Raw genomic sequence first — 20,884 nt, forward strand, 5'->3', positions numbered from 1 at the left:
CTAGATTTAAAAAGGTATGGGGGCGCCTGGGTGGCACAGCGGTTAAGCGTCTGCCTTCGGCTCAGGGCATGATCCCAGCGTTATGGGATCGAGCCCCACATCAGGCTCCTCCGCTATGAGCCTGCTTCTTCCTCTCCCACTCCCCCTGCTTGGGTTCCCTCTCTCGCTGGCTGTCTCTCTCTCTGTCATATAAATAAAATAAGATCTTAAAAAAAAAAAAAGGTATGTTATGTTATGTTATGTTATGTTATGTTATGTTATGTTATGTTATGTTGGATCAAAAGATACCAGCTTCCAATTGTAAACTAAGTAAATAATGGGGATGTAATGGATATCAGGGTGACTATAGTTAATACTGTATTGTATATGTGAAAGTTGCTAAGAGTAAATATTGCAGGTTCTCATTATAAGAAAAAAAAATTGTAACCAACCTCAAATGGTGATGGATATTAACTAGACTTTTACTGTGATCATTTTGCAATATATACAAATATTGAATCAGTAGATTATACACCTGAAACTAATATAATTTATATGTCTATTATTCCTCAGTACTTTTTTTTTTTAATGAAAGGCAATAAGAAATGTCCATAAATTCAGGACCTGGCATATTTTGAAAGAGATTACTTTTATCCCCCAAAAATGAAAAAAAAAAAAAAAAAAGGAACTTGAAAAGGCCTGGAATGTACAGGGCTAATCAAATTACAGTTAAAAAAAATTACTCAGAACAAGTACACAAATTAAGGTGGGGGCCTCCCCAGCTGCTGTTCCAGATTGCTTCAAAATAGTCACCCTTAAATTTAGAGAATGACCTGTGTACGAAAAAGCTTAAAAATAAGCCAGCTAAACTCTATCTGTTGTTTACTTGGATGACTCATTACCGTCCTGCCTACCGCAGAAGAAAATTCCGGTCTATGAGCGCATACAACTAGTTTTCCTCTCCATTTTCTGGCCTGATTCCTATTGATAGTAATTTATTCCTTGCGCTGACATTTTATAAATTACAAAGTTCGCTTGTGATGGGTCATGGCGACTGTCAAGACCTCAGGTGGGCAGTGACTGATAGTAAACCCCAAAGGATCACATGTTGTAGGAGGAATCAGGTTTAACTTTGATTCGCACTTTACGCTTTCCTGTTGCCATCTGGAACACACACATACGCATGCACGCACGCGCACGCACGCACGCACGTGCACACGCACACTCATACAGGACCCTATTTGGACTCCATATCCTATGATTAGATATCATACACCGTAGCAGACCCAGATTACAGAAGGTATGTATTGCTACATTATATTACCTAGCCTATTTAAGGCATTTTCAGTAAACCATCATAATGTCAAGAAGTTCCAAATATTTCTCCCAAGATCACAATTCTATAAACATTAAAAATATTTTCTGACCAGGCATGTTAATCATCTTCTAAAACAATTCTTATACTGTAAGAAGTGATTATGAGTGTTGCTTCTCAGGGGCCATCAGCTACAAATCACCTAAATCCAATTTCATATAATTTATTTTATATAGTTATAAATTAGCTGTACTGAATTGCCTTAATTTTGAATTTTCGTGGTTATTATATCCATCAATAATCGGTAAGAATCAATGAGCCTGTATAGCATACCACACGTCATATACAAAATGAAGAAAATTATCCACTTCGTATAAATACTTCATAATCTACAAATGTTTCACCTTTGAGATTCTCCAGTTGGTTAGAGTAAATGAAATGCTTTTATATTCCATATTACATAAGAACTATACTTTCTTAACCTGTTTAGCAAATCTTGTGTTGATTACTTCGTATCTAATTAGAATACTTTGACACTCAGAATAAAAATCCCGATATTCATATGCCTTAACATGTGTAGTCCGTTGGGGCATTTTTAAAATTCTAAATAAATAATCAAAAAAGAAATTAAAAATTAAAATTACATCAAAAGCATAATGGATTAGATGCCTTCATTATTTCTCAGAATATATGTAGAAGGAAATTATATGAAAAAAATTACTGAAAATGCTTCTGGGGATTAATTTCAACCTATAAATTTTTGTTTTTCTTTCATATTATTTCTAGAACAGGTACTCAGTATAGCTCATTTTTCTGAGCGAAGCAAAGATCCATTATAACCACCTTTTATTTTTGTTTTGTTCTTATTTCAAAATTCTCATTGGTACTTAACTTCTCTGTCATTTCAAGGACTAGGTGATTGATTATTAAAATTATTAAAACACTACGTTATAATGTAAAAACTTTTGAGATTTTCCGTGTGTTCTAAATATAAAAAAAGTGCCATGCCAATGAGAATTATGATGACAAAAATGCTTGGCTTGCATCTCAATCTCATGTCCTAATGGATATGAGAATTTAATGGAGATGGCGGAGCTTACACAGTTTCAACTGGCACTGGGGGAAAAACTCCAAAAAGTTACAGTTGATTGAAATTACTTGGCAGAAACATTTACTTAATATGGTCCAAAAGTATAATGTTTACTATTACACTGGCGAGATTTTAGAAACAAATGTACTTAACTGACACTTACATGGAATATTTCAGATATTATAGCAGATGAACCCTTTATGAATGATAATCTGTTTAGAATCAAGTGCTGACAAATATCTTGCCTAGAAGAGTCTTGCTCTTCATTTCTGTATGCTATGCCAACTTTAAAACACATTGTTACTGGCATGCCTGCAAAAGCAATTGAAAAGAATGGAAGCACTTATAAAAATCACCTGGCAGGAAACATTTTATTGCATTTTTACAATCTGGCAGTTAAAATACACATTACAAATAAAGAAAGACAACATTAATTGATTTTGCTATTTCTCTATGTACTAGGCCCTGGGATGGAGGAAGTATGTTTAGCAATTTTTTAAATAAATGGAGAATATTTTAAAAAGTACAAAGAGAGAGAAGCAGGCTTCCTGCTGAGAAGGGGGCCCAATGTGGGCCTAGATCCCAGGACCCTGGGATCATGACCTGAGCAGAAGGCAGATAATTAACTGACTGAGCCACTCAGGCGCCCCAAAAAGTACAAATTCTTATTTAAAACAATGAATATCATGATTTGGAGAGGGTGCATTAGGCTTTTATATACATGTAATGTTTGCATAGTACGTATTTCAGGGTGCCACTTGTCCTCCACACACACACACATCTCTCCATCATGGAAAGGCAAAATATTTTTCTGCCAGTATACTTAATGTGATCTACACTGGCTTGTTAGAAATTCTAGTATATAAATATCACACCAGTTTTAACACATATTATCAGCCTCAGATAAATCCTTGAAGTTAACTTGGTGGTCTGGATAATAAAGTTCCCTGTGGATGGTACTTTTAAAATGTAGATATTGGAATCTATTCTTTCTTTCTTTTACTCTTTTTTCTTTCTTTCTTTCTTTCTTTCTTTCTTTCTTTCCTTCCTTCCTTCCTTCCTTCCTTCCTTCCTTCCTTCCTTCCTTCCTTCCTTCCTTCCTTCCTTCCTTCCTTCCTTCCTTCCTTCCTTCCTTCCTTCCTTCCTTCCTTCCTTCCTTCCTTCCTTCTTTTCTTTCTTTTTCTCCTTTTCTCCCTTCCCTTCCCTCCCTCCCTCACTTTTCTTTCTTTCTTTCTTTCTTTCTTTCTTTCTTTCTTTCTTTCTTTCCTTCCTTCCTTCCTTCCTTCCTTCCTTCCTTCCTTCCTATTTTCGGTACAGAGATCTGTAAGTGATAGCAAGCTGCTCGACTGAAGGTGTGCTACACCTTGAACTATTTTATGTCATTTATATATTGCTTCATTAATATTTACAAAACTCTTGGGAAGTAGGGTATATTCTCAGATTATATCTGAGGAAACAGGCTGAGTTTAGTAATTTTTCTAAGAAGATCTTATACTAGGATGACAAAACTTTTAACTCCAAAACTGGCTATAAGAAGATTATAACAGCTTACTGCTGTGGTAGAAATCTGCCTTAAAGAAATTTTGATATTCACAAAAAGAAAAATAAGCATTCAAAGCAAGATTATCAGTGAATAGCAAATAAAGCATTTCTGCCTGAAGTCATGTAATTACAAAGAAAAGTTGGAGATTAACGGGCCCAAATTAAAAATCAAATGGTGCTGCAGGATTGCATATGTATATTACTTTCTCTTTCTGAATGTCAGGCTGTTCCTCTCTAAGTTGGAGGAAATATTAGTTGGCATATTGATCATTCTGTGATTTAAATGACAGAGGATATATATAGCATAATACCCACAGAAGCATACTCTACAATAGTATAATCTTTTCAAATTTCATTCTTTCTCCTTTTTTTTTTTTTCTTCTCCGGATGAAGGTGGTTATAATACAGTAGCACGGTATGAGAAAGACTGATTTATCCAAGTTAAAAACTGTACTTGCATGACTCAGGTAGGGCCATCATAAATTGTCGGAACTAAATAATAAACTATGCAAATGCCCAATAATAGAATGAGGGATTTTAACAAATATCTCTCAAGAAATGTGAAACCAAAACCAAAACAAAACCAAAACAAATAGAAAGAATATATTGGTAGAAGACCATTCTCCATGGATCTCTTGCCTTTCTAAGTATTTTGTGAGGAAAAGCACTGGCTATTTTCTGCCCTAGTTTTTCAAGGATATTTATATAGCAAACAGCTTTGAAAGACCCAGTGTATCCTAGGAAAAAAGGAAGGTTTGTATACAGCCTTGAAAGATAGAAATAGTGTTTCCTTCTGGAACATATAATCCTTGTTAAGGAACAGTGGCAACAAGTGTGTTGTCTTATGATTGAATTCATCATTCCAACCTTAGATCAATTTGGAGGTGGCAATGCAAATTCTCATCCTAGTTGGAGTAAGGGAGCTTTCACCCGCTGATGGAGTTTCCTTGAGATAGATAAACTCACACAGGAAAAGGCGGAAGAAGGATTGACTAGAATTTCATCTCTTATTACTCTGGGTTGGGTTTACAGTGCTAATAAAGGAAACCCACTGGAGAGCATGAAAGAAGTGCAAAGAAATCTAAACAAATTCTATTGCCCCTTGTGTTGAAAGTGGATAAAAACTTAAGAGATACAGTCTTGAGAATGGAGCAGCAGATGCCCCATATTAAAAAGACTCCTGAAAAATGGTTGCCATTCTGTGAGTCAAGCAGAAGTCAGCCAAATGGAACAAATTCCAAGCTCCAGTCTGAAAGCATGTGGCTACGGCTTCTTAGTAAAGGAATTCCCAAAGCCAAATAAATGGTGTTAGTAATTACAGCCATGCCACATGATATAAAGCTCTGGATAGACAAAAATACTATAAGCTCATTTAGTTGAGCTACAAGGAGTTGCCATAATATTTGAAACCAGAAGTCAATGCATCTTGTTTAAGGGAAAGGAATCGGTCTTCTCTCTTATGTCCTCCTTCGTAATGAACTTAACTGCTTTAAGAATATAGCGAAAGGGAGCAAGCATGAATGCATGAAGAAAGGTGGTGCTGAGATTTCTCTGTCTGCAAGGGCGACCAAAGTGATATGAACTCACCCATCTGAGTAAGCTGGGGAACTTCAGAAAGGGAAGGGACTCAAGTTTTTATGAATCTGTTAGATGCAGGTGTCCAAATCACCAATCTGTTCAGTCTTGAGGAAAGGGAAGCCCAGATTAACTGATGAAGTGGCAATGGTAGCTAGCATGACCTTGTGGGTGATACCCTTCAGGACAACTCAATTTATAGTTTTAACCGCTTCTGCTGAGTGTGTAGTGGTACTGATACTTTTCTTGCCTTCTCTCTTAAAGTATTAAATGATAGGATTCTTTTGATCAGGAAGAACTCATGCATGAAAGTGCTAATGGGACACACAAATAGCTTCACAATTTATCTCCCACCTAAACCTCAGGCAGTCCAACAAAAACAGGATAGAATCCCAGGAGGGAGAAAGGAAAATCACAGATTTGAGTTAGAACTTAAATTTTACAGATATAGTAAAATAGCATGGTATCTCAATATAAGAGCCCTATATCACTGGTAAAAAGCCAGATTGAGGTAGAGGTTTATGGGGGATTATCAGCAACGAATTTCAATTTTGGTCCTTTAGTCCCTGTTTTTTGACGTATTACTGCTATAATTGAATACATTGCACGCATTGATGACACTTGATATGCCCTCTTGGACATTCCCAACTCCTTCCTTTTTAACCTACTGGCAACTAAAGACTATGATTAATTTACATTTATAAGGCAGGGCCTCCAGTATATATTTGCAGCACTCTCCCAAGCATATTTAAGCCCCTGCCAGTTGGCTCCAGTACCTAGGTCAGGATTTAGGGTAAGCACCTCTATCCTCAGACGTTCTAAGGTTTCACTAAATAAATGGTGCCTTATTGCTTGGAAAGGCAGAAAAGTCCATATCAAACACCCTGACTAAACTACTTCACCTCCCTCAGCAGAGATAGCTGAAAATACCTTACAAAATTCAGGAGGTTGTTCATTAACTAAAGTTTATTGGGACTGTGTGGGCAGATCACAATGTTAATCCTTTTGGTAATCAGAAAAAAAAATGTTGTGTCTTCAGACCCCATCATTTAAAAAGACCTCACTAGATACTTGAGACAGTATGTGTTTTCTTAAGCATTCTCCCTGGTCCTTTATATCAGTGAAATCCCACATCAGCATCTATTGAAGGGAGCCCAAATAAGGCTGTTCTGTAATCAGTTCAGCAAGATGTGACACATTCTATTTTGAGAGACCCCAACCCAATATAATCCCTTACATGTAAAATGTACAAACAATCAAAATTTATAGTTTTAGGTTTGTATACATAAATGATAAAATTATAAGGAAAAGTAAGGAAATAATTTATGAAAGTGACTTTTGCCACGCTAAATATATTTTTTTATATTTTAATGGCTTGAATGATTTCTATATGAACTGATTTCAGATAAGTACGGAGGTAAAAATTGTGTGTCCAAAGGATTGCAAAGAGGCTTCACAGAATCTCTCATATCCTGGTTCTTTCCTTTTGCAATTTTGATTACATGCCATTTTCCATTTGCTTACATTCTAACTTGGGAAATGTTTTGGAGTCTGGGAAATCTGAGAACAAAGTTTTTGGTATGGCCAAAACTACTGCCAACATTTTTATATATATATATATATATATTTTTTTTTTTTCTTCCAGGCAAATCTGCAATGCTGGTTTCCCAGTTATAGTTGAGATAATATTTCTCATCACTGTGGTACTATTAACTTTTGTAGGACGTAATATATGCCTTAGGAACAATACTTAGTGTTGATAATCTCCACTATATTTTTGGTCATGGATCCCCAAATGAGTAGTTTGAAAGTGCTGGCTGGCAAAAAGGGAAAAATCCATGGTGTTTTCTGACCTATTTCCTATATAAGATAAATAACTGAATATCAGCGAGAGAGATACCTGCTGTGTGACTAACACATGGAAGAGAATTGGAAAGGAATTCCAAACTGAAAGTTATTATATATATGTCTATATACATATATAATATATTTATATCTATTTATTTATAACATTCAGTGTTATATTAGTTTCAGATGTACAATAGGATTCAACAATTCTTTACACTACTCAGTACTCACCAAGATAAGTGTACTTTTAATCCCCTTCACCTATTTCACTCATTCCTCCACCAATCTCAACTCTGGCATCCACTAGTTCTCTGTATTTAAGAATATTTCATTATTGTTTGCCTCTTTTTTTTTCTTTGTTCATTTGTTTCTTAAATTGCACATATGAATGAAATCATATGTTACTTATCTTCATTTAACTTACTTCACTTAGCATGATACCCTCTCGGTCCATCCATGTTGTTGCAAATGGCAAGATCTCATTCTTTTTCATGGATGAGTAATGGTTCATTTAATTATTCATATTCACACACACACACACACACACACACACACACGCCCCACAACTTCTTTATCCATTCATCTGTGGACGGACACTTGTGTTGTTTCCATATCTTGGCTATTGTGAGCAACGGTTTAATGCACATAGAAGTGCATGTATCTTTTCAAATTAGTGTTTTTGTTTTCTTGAACAAATACCCAGTAGTGGAATTACTGGATCATATGGTAAATCTATTTTTAATTTTTTGAGGAATCTCCATGCTGTTTTCCACTGTGGAATATAACCTAGTTATATTCCCACCAGTAGGGCATGAGGGTTACTTTTTATCTCTATCCTCACCAATACTTGTCTGTTTGATACAAGCCATTCTAACAGGTGTGAGGTGATATCTCATTGTGGTTTTAATTTGCATTTTCCTGAGGACAAGAGATTTTGAGCATCTTTTCATGTGTCTGTTGCCCGTCTGTGTCTTCTTTGGCCATTTTTCAATTCCATTATTTGGTTTTTGGGTATTGAGTGAAGTAAATTCTTTATATATTTTAGATGTTAACCCTTCATTGGATATATCATTTGCAGATATCTTCTCCCATTCAACAGGTTGCTTTTTTGTTTTGTTGATGATTTCATTGGTTATACAAAAACCATTTGGTTTGGTGTCATTCCAATCGTTTAATTTTGCTCATTTCTCTTGCTTTAGGAGACATCTAGACTGTTTCTACAGCCACCGTCAAAGAAAAATACTGCCTATTATTTCATTTAGGATTTTCATGCTTTCAGTTCTCACATTTAGGTTTTTAACTCATTTTGAGTTTATTTTTTGTGAATGGTATAAGAAAATGGTCCAGTTTCATTCTTTTGCCTGTAGCTCTCCAGTTTTCCCAGTATGTTTGTGGAAGAGACTGTCTTTTCCACAATTCATATTCTTGCCTCCATTGTTGGAGATTAATTGACCATATATTTGCTGGTTTATTTCCAGACTCACTATTCTATTGATCTATGTGTTTATTTTTGTGCCAGTACTGTTTTGATTACCAGAGCTTTGTAATAACACTTGAACTCTGGGATTGTGATACCTCCAGCTTTGTTATTCTTTTTCAAGATTGCCTTGGCTATTTAGGGTCTTTGGGATTCCATACAATTTTTAGGATTATTCTAGTTCTGTGAAAAATGTTGTTTGTATTTTGATAGGAATTGCAAATTAACTATTTTAATTGCATAATTAGAATACTGCATATATCTTTAAAAAGCTATTTTCAGATATTCTTCCATGCTTATTTTCATGAATATAATGTCTTTCAGAACTAAATAGAGGGCGCCTGGGTGGCTCAGTCGTTAAGCGTCTGCCTTCGGCTCATGTCATGATCCCAGGGTCCTGGGATCCAACCCCACATCAGGTTCCCTGTTCAGTAGGGATCTTGCTTCTCTCTCTCTCTCTCTCCCTCCGCCCCTCCCCCTGCTCATGTTCCCTCTCTCGCTGTCTTTCTATCAAATAAATAAATAAAATCTTTAAAAAAAATAGAGGCAATAAAATTGAGAGTAATGACAACTGAGTGGAAGGAAAGAACTTGTCCCTTTACAAAGTATTTGAGACAAAATAAATGGACTAGGTTAGAGATCAGATTATTTTCTGATTTTTTAAGCTATTTGTGTTTTTCAAAAAATTTTCTTTATTACTATGTAAATAGAAAAAAGTTTATACATGTTCAGAATCTGCACCAAAATATCCATTCTTTTAAATCTATTTCCTCAAAAAAATCTGTCCTTAAGATGGAGAAAAAATTGGGGCGCCTGGGTGGCTCAGTCGGTTAAGCATCTGTCTTTGGCTGAGGTAGTTATCCTGGGGTCCTGGAATCAAACCCTATGTCGGTCTCCCTGCTCAGCAGGGAGTCTGCTTCTCTCTCTCCCATTGCTGCTCCCCCTGCTTGTGCATTCTCTCTGTCAAATAAATAAATGAAATCTTTAAAAAAAAAAAAAAGAAAAAATTGTTAAAATTCTTATTACAAATTATATAAATTTATTATAAATTGGTATATTAGACAACTAAATTTGTTTCTCAAAATAGTGCCTTTCTTTTTTAATATCAGGATTTTGCAGATTTTTTTGTAATTTTGCAGATTTTCAAAACTCTACCAAAATATTGATATCCTAGGTACTTAAGCCTACTACCTACTTTGTTATTTGAAAGACAAAAGGGAAATTTATGACAAGGACCATTTTACACTGCCATTGATAGTAGTCACTGATCTCAATTGAAGTAGGTAAAGACATTGGGCCAATAAAGAACATAGAATTATATAGTGCAGCGGTTTTCAAATATGTCTGTGTATATGGCTCGTCTGCCAACCTTAAGAAAATGGAAATTCTTATTTAGTAGGTATGCAGGAGGCCTGGTATTTTACATTCTTACTAGCTGCCAAGTAATGTCAGTGCTGCTGGTGTACACACACACACACACACACACACACACACACCCCTTATCATTTTCTAGGAAATGACAACACAGGTGAAAAAAACATTGAGTGATTTTCTCAAAATGAAGGCACACCTGTCATCAGCACATGTTAGGACCACTGGAGTTCACTGCAGCAACCCTTTCCAGATGGGGTGATTTGTTAGCCAGACTGGGAAAGCCCCTAAACAGAAGACTTAAGGACCTCCAAGGAATGATTCTCATCTCAAACTAAGATCCATTTTAAGTTTCAAATCAGTGTGTTGTGCTGTGCTTTGTTTTTAAAGCTGCGTCTGCTGCAGTGACCTGCCATTAGCCCAAAGCTGCGATTAGTTTCAGCACTGGTGTTTTGTATCAATGGTAGGGTTATTAAAGTTACATGGTTTTTAAGAGAGGACCAAACATGTAAAGAAATAAGGGATTAAAAATTAGAGATTAGTTGTTTTAGCAGTTTGCATTTTTTAAAATGGGCTGTGGATGTAATTGTCAATTAACACTAAAACCATGTCTTCCTCAATACTTCCCTAAATGCCAGTTTTCTGTCTAACTATCAAAGACATCAATTTTGTTGGGCTGAGATTTGATCTTTGGAAACCCAGTAGTCTTAGTTACTTTTTAAAATTATTTTCTTGAGAAGTCCAAATGCTAGAATAATGAAAGCTATTTAAAAATGGTTTGGCTTCCATTTATGATTTTTTGTTGTTTAAATAGTGTAAAGCTCAAATTCAGGCATTAATACTTTTCGTTACTGATATATACTGTATATAAATCATCTTAAATTTTCAAGTGCATGCTTTCTATTTTGAAATAGAGGAATTCAATTTGTCCTTTTCGCTTGTTCATTTTTCTGATGGCACTTAGTATATTGCTATAGACATTGTGGGTGCTCAGTAAATGATTATGGACATACTGAGAGTTAAAGTCCAAATTTTATGACTGATCTATTATAAATCTGGAATTCTGCTGCTTCGTTTTCACATGGTTTTAATGCCTAAGGGAGTATGAAAAGAAACAGCTGCCTCTCTATTATGACACAACCAGTTGCTGAAATGATTGGACAGGTGGTTGATGGACCCAGTGGCAATTCTGGAACAAGTGTTAAGGCTTAAATTATGTTAGGTCACTTTTCCAAGCTTGATGTTCCCCATTTGGTACAAGCTTCTGAGAATGTTATTTTGTCATAAAGTATATCATGTGCTAAAGTCATTCTCTGGATGGATTTCATGTTAATGTGTTTTAGTTGAACAAATAACTCAATATGCATGCTCCATCCATTTTTCATTTTTCTTGTTGTCCACTATTCCTTGCCTCCAACTTTTTATGCTCTGAATGCAAACTTTTGTCACATTCAACTTTATATATTTGCTCTACATATGCACTGTGGGTTCTACATAGTTTATATACTCTTTATAGAATACTGTATAAACTGTTTCTTATACTCTGTACGTACAGTGTAAGTAAGATGCTATAAATAAGTCACACAAGTTTTCAGTCCTAGTTTATGTCCGTTTAATTTCCCATGTTAATTTTTGTCATAATTGAAAAGTTGAAAATGTGCAATCATCGTAAATACCATCCAAACTGGACCACATAGTCAAAATTATTTTTGAAGCTTTATAATAGCATTTTCAAGATAATATAGATATTTTTTATAAAAATACGTTTATGATGGAAAACTTTAAAAATTTGAAATAATTATGTGAATAGTACAAAATTTGCATTTCTACTGCCTATTGATGGGTTTCGTTAGGGGGTTATTTTCTTCCCTTTTGTGCTTCTCATCTCAGATGGATAAACACAGATACTAAAAATTCACTTTTGTTTTGGGGTCTGCTTTATAAATTCTTGAATCACAATATCCCTTTGCCATTATAGTATGGCATGGGGATTATTTATAAAATTGTCTACATGACATTTTCTCAAGTGAATGAGGCATGGGTTATGTAAGTATTATTTGTACTTGAGCATTTCAGTTATTCCCATGTTTAGATATTTAGAATTTTGAATTTTGCTGACGTAATAAATACAGATGTATTTCCAGGGAAGTGGAGTCATTTCATGATCACATTAGCATTTAATTAGAATGCCTCTTTCAATTCAATAATAATATCGTCTGCTTGTTTTTTTTTATTTTTACTTATGTCTAAGTGTGTGATAATTCTTTAGTTATATTTCTGTATTGGATTATTTAGAATATCTTACACCATTAATACTCCCTAATATTTGACATGTCTACCATTATTATGAAAAATATTATACTTTTTATTAATTTTCTGAAATGTTTTAATGTCTTGAATAGTTCATACTATACCTTTGCCCACGAGTTTGTATTATATGTGTGTGCATGTGTTTTAATTTGATGTATAGCAGTTTTAAATGCTTATTTGCTGAAGTCTACTGAAATTTGTGTTTTTCACTTTTTTGTTATTTTTTAAGATTTTATTTATTTGAGAGCAAGAGAGAGAAAGAGAGGAAGAGAAAACATGAGCAGGGGAAGGGGTTGAGGGAGAGGGGGAAGCAGTCTCCCAGCTGAGCAGAGAGCCTGATACTGGATTGGCTCCCAGGACCCTGAGATCATGACCTCAGCTAAAGGCAGACGCTTAACCATCTGAGCCACCCAGGCTTAACCAACTGAGCCACACAGGCACTCCTCTTTTGTTGTTTATATGCTTAGAAACACATTTCCCAGACAAGATCAGGAAACTGTTCACTACTGATTAATTCTGGTTTGCTTTTTTATATTTAGTCATTAACTTTAACTAGAATTTAGAGGAGGTAATGATTTATCTTTTTTTTTTTCTGAAACAGCCACAAAATCACATTTATTGAATGATCCATTAAGTATTTATTATCCAAATACATGTTTTTTGTTTATTTTTAATTAAAGTATAGTTTACATACAGTATTATTATTAGTTTCAGGTGTACAAAACAGTGATTTGACATTTATATACATTAGAAAATGATCACCATAAATGTTACCATCTGTCATCGTAAAAAGTTAGTACAATAGTATTTATTGACTTTATCTCCTATGCCTACTTTACATTCCATGACTTAGTTATTGTATAATTGGAAATTTAGACCTCTTAATCCCCTTTACTTATTTAGTTCATCCCTTTAACACACCTCCCTTCTGGCAATATCAGTTTGTTTTCTGTATTTATGAGTCTGTTTCTGTTTTGTTTTGTTTGGTTTTTTAGGTTCCATATATAATTAAAATCATATGGTGTTGTCTTTCTCTATCTGACTTATTTCACTTATCATTATACCCTCTAGGTCCATCTATGTCACAGATGGCAAGATTTCATACTAAATTATGGCCGAGTAATGTTCCATTGTATATATATGCCGCATCTTCCTTCTCCGTTTTCTATTGTTGGATATTTAAGTTGCTTCCATATCTTGACTATTGCACATAATGCTTCAGTAAAGGTGGGGGTACACATATCTCTTCAAATTTGTATTTTTGTTTTCGTCCAGTAAATAACAAGAAGTGGTATTACTGGATCATATGGTATTTCTACTTCTAATTTTTTGAGAAACCTCCATACTGTTTTCCACAGTGGCTGCACCAATTTACATTCCCTCTAACAGTGCACAAGGCTTGCTTTTTTTCCACATCCTCACAACACTTGATGTTTCTTGTCTTTTTGATACTAGCGATTCTGAGGTGATAATCTCATTGTGATTTTTTATTTGCGTTTCCCTGAGAATGAGTGATGTTGAGCATCTTTTCATGTGTCTATTGGCCATCTGCCTGTCTTCTATGGAAAAATGTCTATCCAGGTCCTCTGCCCATTTTTTACTTGGATTGATTTTTTTTTTTTTTACATTGAGCTATATGAGTTACATATATTTTTTGGATATTAACACCTTATCGGATGTATGATTTGCAAGTATCTTTTCCCATTTAGTAGGCTGCCTTTTTATTTTGTTGATAGTTTCCTTTAGTGTGGAAAAGTTTTTTTTTCGTGTAGTCCTGATAGTTTATTTTTGCTTTTGTTTCCCTTGCCTCAGGAGACATATCCATAAAAATATTGTAAGACTGATGTTCAAGAGTTTACTGCCTGTTTTTGTTTAGGAGTATTATAGTTTTAGGTCTTACATTTAGGTCTTAATCCATTTTGAGTTTACTTTTGTCTATGGTATAAGAAAGTAGTCTAGTTTCATTCTTTTGCATGCAGCTATTCAATTCTTTAAATTCATTAATGTACCTTTCCAGTTATGATAGAGTAGCTCAATATAATAAATATAAAAGCCAAAGAATTATATACAAAGGCTCTTTTGAGACATTATATATAATATCATATAATCTCTGCAAGAAGGATAAGCACAGGAATTTAACTCCACATTCAACTCGGCTCTCTTTTGCCAGGTGTTGTCAAAATCTTATAGCAGAGAAATAGAGTCCAAGCAAAACAAAAAAATCCATAATATATGTAATCAACAGAAATGGAATTATATAGCCTGAGGACACTTTTGGAAATGCACTGCAGCCCTGAAACAGGAACAGGAGGAAAAAAAAAAAAAAAAGCTCTAACCTGTGGAAAAACAGGAAGATGTGTTAGTTCCAATATTGCATCTGGAGGAAGAGCAGCATAGTAGGCTGTGTAATGGTCTCAAAATTGTCTGCATCCTAATCCCAGAAACCACGATATGTGACCTTACATGGTGTAAGGGACTTTGACAATGTGATTAAGTTAATCTTACAATAGGGAAATTATCTTGTACTGTCTGAGTAGCCCACATATAATTGCAAAGATATAATTGTTCAGAGTCAGATAGAGATACAATGACATGTCAAAAAAAATAGTATACTATGAAGCTAGAGCAAGGATCTACAAGCAAAGGAACGCGGGAGACCTTTAGTACCTACAAAAGGCAAAGATTCTACCCTGTAATATTCAAAAGGAACACAGCACTGTTGACATCTTGATTTTAGCCCACAGGGTCCATTCTGGAATATGATCCCCATAAATTTAACATCGTAAATTATGTTGTTTTAAGCCATTAAATTTGTGATAATTTCTTATAGTAGCAACAGGAAACTAATACAGAACTGCCAACCATTTATTTCTAAAATACAATTTTGCAGACAATTTCTCTAGAGAATCCAGCATACCATATGATTGCAATACACATTTCATTGAATTGTTGAAGTACAAATGTCAGAATAAGGAGATGTAATGACAGAACCTAAAGTTACAATAATGAATATTGAAGACGTAATAAGCAACCATTAGCCAAGGAATTCCTCTAGAAAATGGAAAAGTCAAAGAAATGGATTTTCCCCTTCCTGTAGAAAGAATGCAGTCTCACCAGTGAGTTGCAGGTTTCTGATCTTCAGAATGATAAGCAATAATTGAAGTTTACGGTGTTTTAAGCCACAGATTTTGTGATAGTTTGCTTTAGTTGCTATGGTAAACCTATATAGACAGGATCCCTTGTGAAGGCTGCACTCTCAGGAAACAGTCTTAGAGTACCTACTTAAGACTGAATCTTTGTCAAAATATCAGAGAATGCTCCATCTCCCAACCCTTGTGACCAGGCCAACAAGCATCAGATAAAAATAAGAAGGAGAACTTCAAGAACAAGATTTTCTCTGGAGAGTAGGCAAAGGGGGGGGGTGGAGTTAACCATGTGTGGAGAACATTTTAAACAGGGCCCAAGGACTGAAAAAGATAAAAAACAGAAAGAAAGCTGGAAGACTAAAAGGTGAAGAGACTAAAAAGTTAAAAAGAAAGATAAATATATCATGAATATTAGGACTGACACAAGATCATCCCTAAGTCAAAATGAGATAGATAATACAAAAAGTCTTACAATTCCATGAAATAAACAAAATCTGTAATTAAAATTTTCCTGTAAGACAAGTCTCAAATAACTTCACTATATTCACTAACTTCCAAAAGTTTAGGAATTAACAGCAATTTAGTACAATCTCTTTCAGAATATAGAAGAGAATAAAAAGTTTCACAACTCATTTTTGAGGCCAGCATTGCCCTGATATCAAAATCAGACCAAAACATGACAATAAAAGAAGAATATCTGTCATAAAATTAAACACGAAAGTCTTCAGGAAAATATCAGCAAATTGAATCCACAGTTGTATAAAAATTATATATAATGATTAAATAAAATGTATCCCAGGTATATACAGCTGGTTCAATTTTTGAAAACCAATCAAGTAATCTATCATATCAACAGGCTAAAGAAAAAAAAAATCACATGATTCTATCAATGCAGAAAAATCCCACCATCAATTTATGTTAAAAACTATCAGCAAATTAGAAATAGAGGGATAAAATTAAAAAGAAATAAAATAGAAATAAAGGAAAACTTCATCAACTTGATAAGTGACCTTTTTTTCTTTTTTTAGCAATTGCCAACTAACATTGTAGTTAATGGTGAAGGACTGAACATCTCCCTTCAACAAATATGCATTGTTGCCATTCTTAAATCAGTTTGCACTGGATGCTCTGGTCAGTACATATAAGGCAAGAAAAAGAAACAAAATGCCCATAGATTGAAAAGGAAGACAAAACGTGTGTGTGTGTGTGTTTAATTTGCAGGTGAAATTATGGTTTACCTAGAATATTATAAAGAATCTCTAAAAATCTCTGAGAATTAATAAATTTCTTCAGGAAGTTCATAGGATACAAGATCAATTCATAAAAAGAATCACATTTTTGTGTACACTAACAACAAACATTTTTTTTTTTAGATTTTATTTAAATTCAAGTAAGTTAACATATAGTGTATTATTAGTTTCAGGGGTAAAATTTAGTGATCCATCAGCTGCATATAACACCCAGCCCTCATTATATCAAGTGCCCTCCTTAGTGCCCATCACCCAGTTACCCCATCTACCTCCCCTCCAGCAACCTGCAGTTTGTTCCCTATATTTAAGGGTCTCTTATGGTTTGCTTCCCTCTCTGTTTTTATCTTATTTTTCCTTCCCTTCCCTTATGTTCATCTATTTTGTTTCTTAAATTCCATATATGAGTGAAATCAAATGGTATTTGTCTTTCTCTGACTTATTTCACTTAGTGTAATACACTCTAGTTCCATCCATGTCATTGCAACTGGAAAGATTTCGTTTTTTTTCATGGTTGAAGAATATTCTATTATATATATGTGTGTGTGTGTATATATACACACACATACACACACACACACATACATACATACACACACCACCTCTTCTTTATCCATTCATCAGCCAATGGACATTTGGGCTCTTTCCATATTTTGGCTATTGTGGACATTGCTGTTATAAACATTCGGGTACATGTGCCCTTTTGAATCACTATTTTTGTATCTTTTGGATAAATACCTAGTAGTGCAATTGCTGGGTTATAGAGTAGTTGTTCTTTTAACTTTTTGAGAACATACATACTGTTTTCCGGAGTGGCTATACCGGTTTGCATTCCCACAATAGTGTAAGAGGGTTCCCCTTCCTCTGCATCCTCACCAACATCTGTTGTTTCCTGAGTTGTTAATTTTAGCCATTTTGACTGGTGTGTGTGGGTATCCCATTGTGGATTTGATTTGTGTTTCTCTGATGATGAGTGATGTTGAGCATTTTTTCATGTGTCTGTTAGCCATTTGTATGTCTTCTTTGGAGAAATGTCTCTTCATGTCTTCTGCCCATTTCTTGACTGGATTTTTTTTTTTGGTTGGTTTTGGATGTTGGTTTTGATAAGTTCTTTATAGATTTTGGGTACTATCTGATATGTCATTTGTGAATATCTTCTCCCATTCTGTAAGTTGCCTTTTAGTTTGTTGATTGTTTCCTTTTCTATGAAGAAGCTTTTTATCTTGATGAAGTTCTAATAGTTCATTTTTTACTTTTGTTTCCCTTGCCTCTCAAGACATGTCTAGTAAGAAGTTGCTGTGGCTGAGGTCAGAGAGGTTGTTGCCTGTGTTCTCCTCTAAGAGTTTGATGGTTTCAGGTCTCACATTTAGGTCTTTCATCCATTTTGAATCTATTTTTTGTGGATGGTGTAAGAAAGTGGTCCAGTTTCATTCTTCTGTATGTTGCTGTTCAGTTTTCCCAACACCATTTGTTGTTCTTTTTTCCATTGGATATTCCTTCCTGCTTTGTCAAAGTTGTAGAAGTAATAGCACTATTTCCAATCAACTATGAAAATAAAAAGCTTTTGTATAAATTTAACAAACTTGTTTAGGACTTTTAAACTGGGCACTTAAAAGAACACAATTAAAATAAATTTTTAAAATATCTAAATAAATGATAGTATATGTTCATGGATTGGAAAATTTGACATAATAGAGATATCTAAATAAATGATAGTATATGTTCATGGATTGGAAAATTTGACATAATAGAGATGTCATTTTTTTCCCCAAATTTATGTACAGTTTGCCATAATTCTTACAAAAATTCAAGAAAAAAATGTGTGTATGTAGATGGACTTATTCCAAAATTTGTGTGGAGAGAAAATGGACTCAGAATAAGTACAACAATTTTGTAAAAGAATACTAATAGGAAGAATCACTCTGTTGATGTTAATATCTACTTTATAGCTGTGGTAATTAGACAGTATTGTTCTGCTGGAAGATAGACACACAAATGAAAGGAATAGAATGTCATCTGAGAAAAAATCCACACAAATATGCCCAATTGATCACTGACATTGATACAGAACAATACAGTGGAGAGAGAATAGCCTGTTAAGTAAGTGATTGGAACAACATGACATTCACAGGAAGAAAAAAGAATTTAGAACTAAATTTCAAACCTTACATAAAATAAAATAAATTACTTTTAGAGAACTTTTGAAAAAAACTTAAAAACCTAAACTTTTTAAAAAATAGAATATACTCGGGAATTAAGGCCAAATAATTTTTAGAGTTGATACCAAGAGCACAATCCACAGAAAGAAACCTTCATAAATTGGACTTCAAAATTAAATTTTTTTCCATCAAAAGACCCAGTGAAGGAAAAAAAAAAAAAGACTCACTGCAGATTAGAAGAATATGTTTGCAAAATCCATATCCTACAAAAGCCTTGTATCTAGAAAATGTAGTGAATTCTCAGGTATCATTCACAAAGCAAAACAGAAAACAAAGGAATAAAGGCAAAAAACATTCCTGTTGGAAAATTCGCAAGAGAAATGAACATAAATCTTCTATAAGAGGACACACGGATGCCAAATAGCACTTGAATAAGTTCAACATCATTAGGCGTTAGGGAGATATAAATTAAGACCACAATGAAATACCATTGCACGCCTGTCAGAATGACTAAAATATACAGTACGGACAACACCAAATGCTGACAAGGATGCAGAGAACCTGAATCATTCATGCATTGCTGGTGGGGATCTAGAATGATACAGCTACAATGGGGAAAAATATGAGAGTCTTTTAACAAAACTAAGCATTACCTGCCATATAACTCAGCAAATTTATTTTTGGGCATATATTCCAGAGAAATGAAAAAATTATATTCACACAAAAATTCACACTCAAATGTTCACAGTAGCTTTATTTCTAATAGTCAACAACCGGAAATAACCTGAATGTCTTTCCATGACTGAATGGTTACACAAACTGTGATATATCCATATTATGGAATATAATTTAGCACTGAAAGGAATGAATTATCGAGAAATGCAACAATTTGGATGTACCCTAATTGCATTATGCTAAATTAAAACACCAATCTCAAAAGGTCACATATTATTTAATTTCATTTGTATAAGTCTTGAAATGACAATATTATAGAAATGGGGCAGAGATGAGTGGGTGCCAGGTGCTAGAAATAATGAGAAGCAAGGTGTTTGGGGAAACTATAAAGGAGGATCTCTCTGAAAGAGATCCTTGATAGTTTTTTATCTTAACTGCAGTGGCAGATTACATGAATCTCCACATTCTATAAAATGACATAGAATTATACACTCACATTTTACCAAAGTTAATTCCTTTGTTTTGATATTGAACTATACTTATAATAGCTGTAACCTTGGTAACACTGGGTGAAAGGTTCATGAGAACTCTATGTACTATCTTTACAGCTTCCCATGTATCTGTTATTATTTCAAAGTAAAGTTTTAAAATGTTTTAAAAAGGGCAAAAGATCTGAGCAGATATTTTACCAAAGAAGATACGTGGATGGCAAATAAACACATGAAATATACTTGATATTATTTGTCATCGTAATAATAGCAATAATATCATGAGATTCCAGTTCACACTCACTAGAAGGGCTGTAATCAAATAAGCAGACTATAACAAGTGCAGGCTGGGGTGTGGCTCACTGGAACACGCAAGTATTGCTATTGGTAACGTAAAATGGCACAGCCACTTTAAAAAACTTCGGTAAATTTTTATAAAGTTAAAAATTCCTTTACCATCCAACCTACAATCCTTCTCCTAGGTATTTTCACAAGTGCCCTAAGACTTTTGTTTACATAACATATACGAATGTTTATAACAGCTTTTATCACAATCACCAAGAATTGGAAATAAACAAGTTGTACTTCAACAGGTGAATGGCTAAATAAACTGTGGTACATACGTACAATGAAATGTTGCTCAACAATTTAGAAAATCAGCT

The sequence above is a fragment of the Ursus maritimus genome, unplaced genomic scaffold, assembly GCF_017311325.1.
Source record: "Ursus maritimus isolate PB19 unplaced genomic scaffold, ASM1731132v1 scaffold_36, whole genome shotgun sequence".
NCBI classification, from domain to species: domain Eukaryota; kingdom Metazoa; phylum Chordata; class Mammalia; order Carnivora; family Ursidae; genus Ursus; species Ursus maritimus.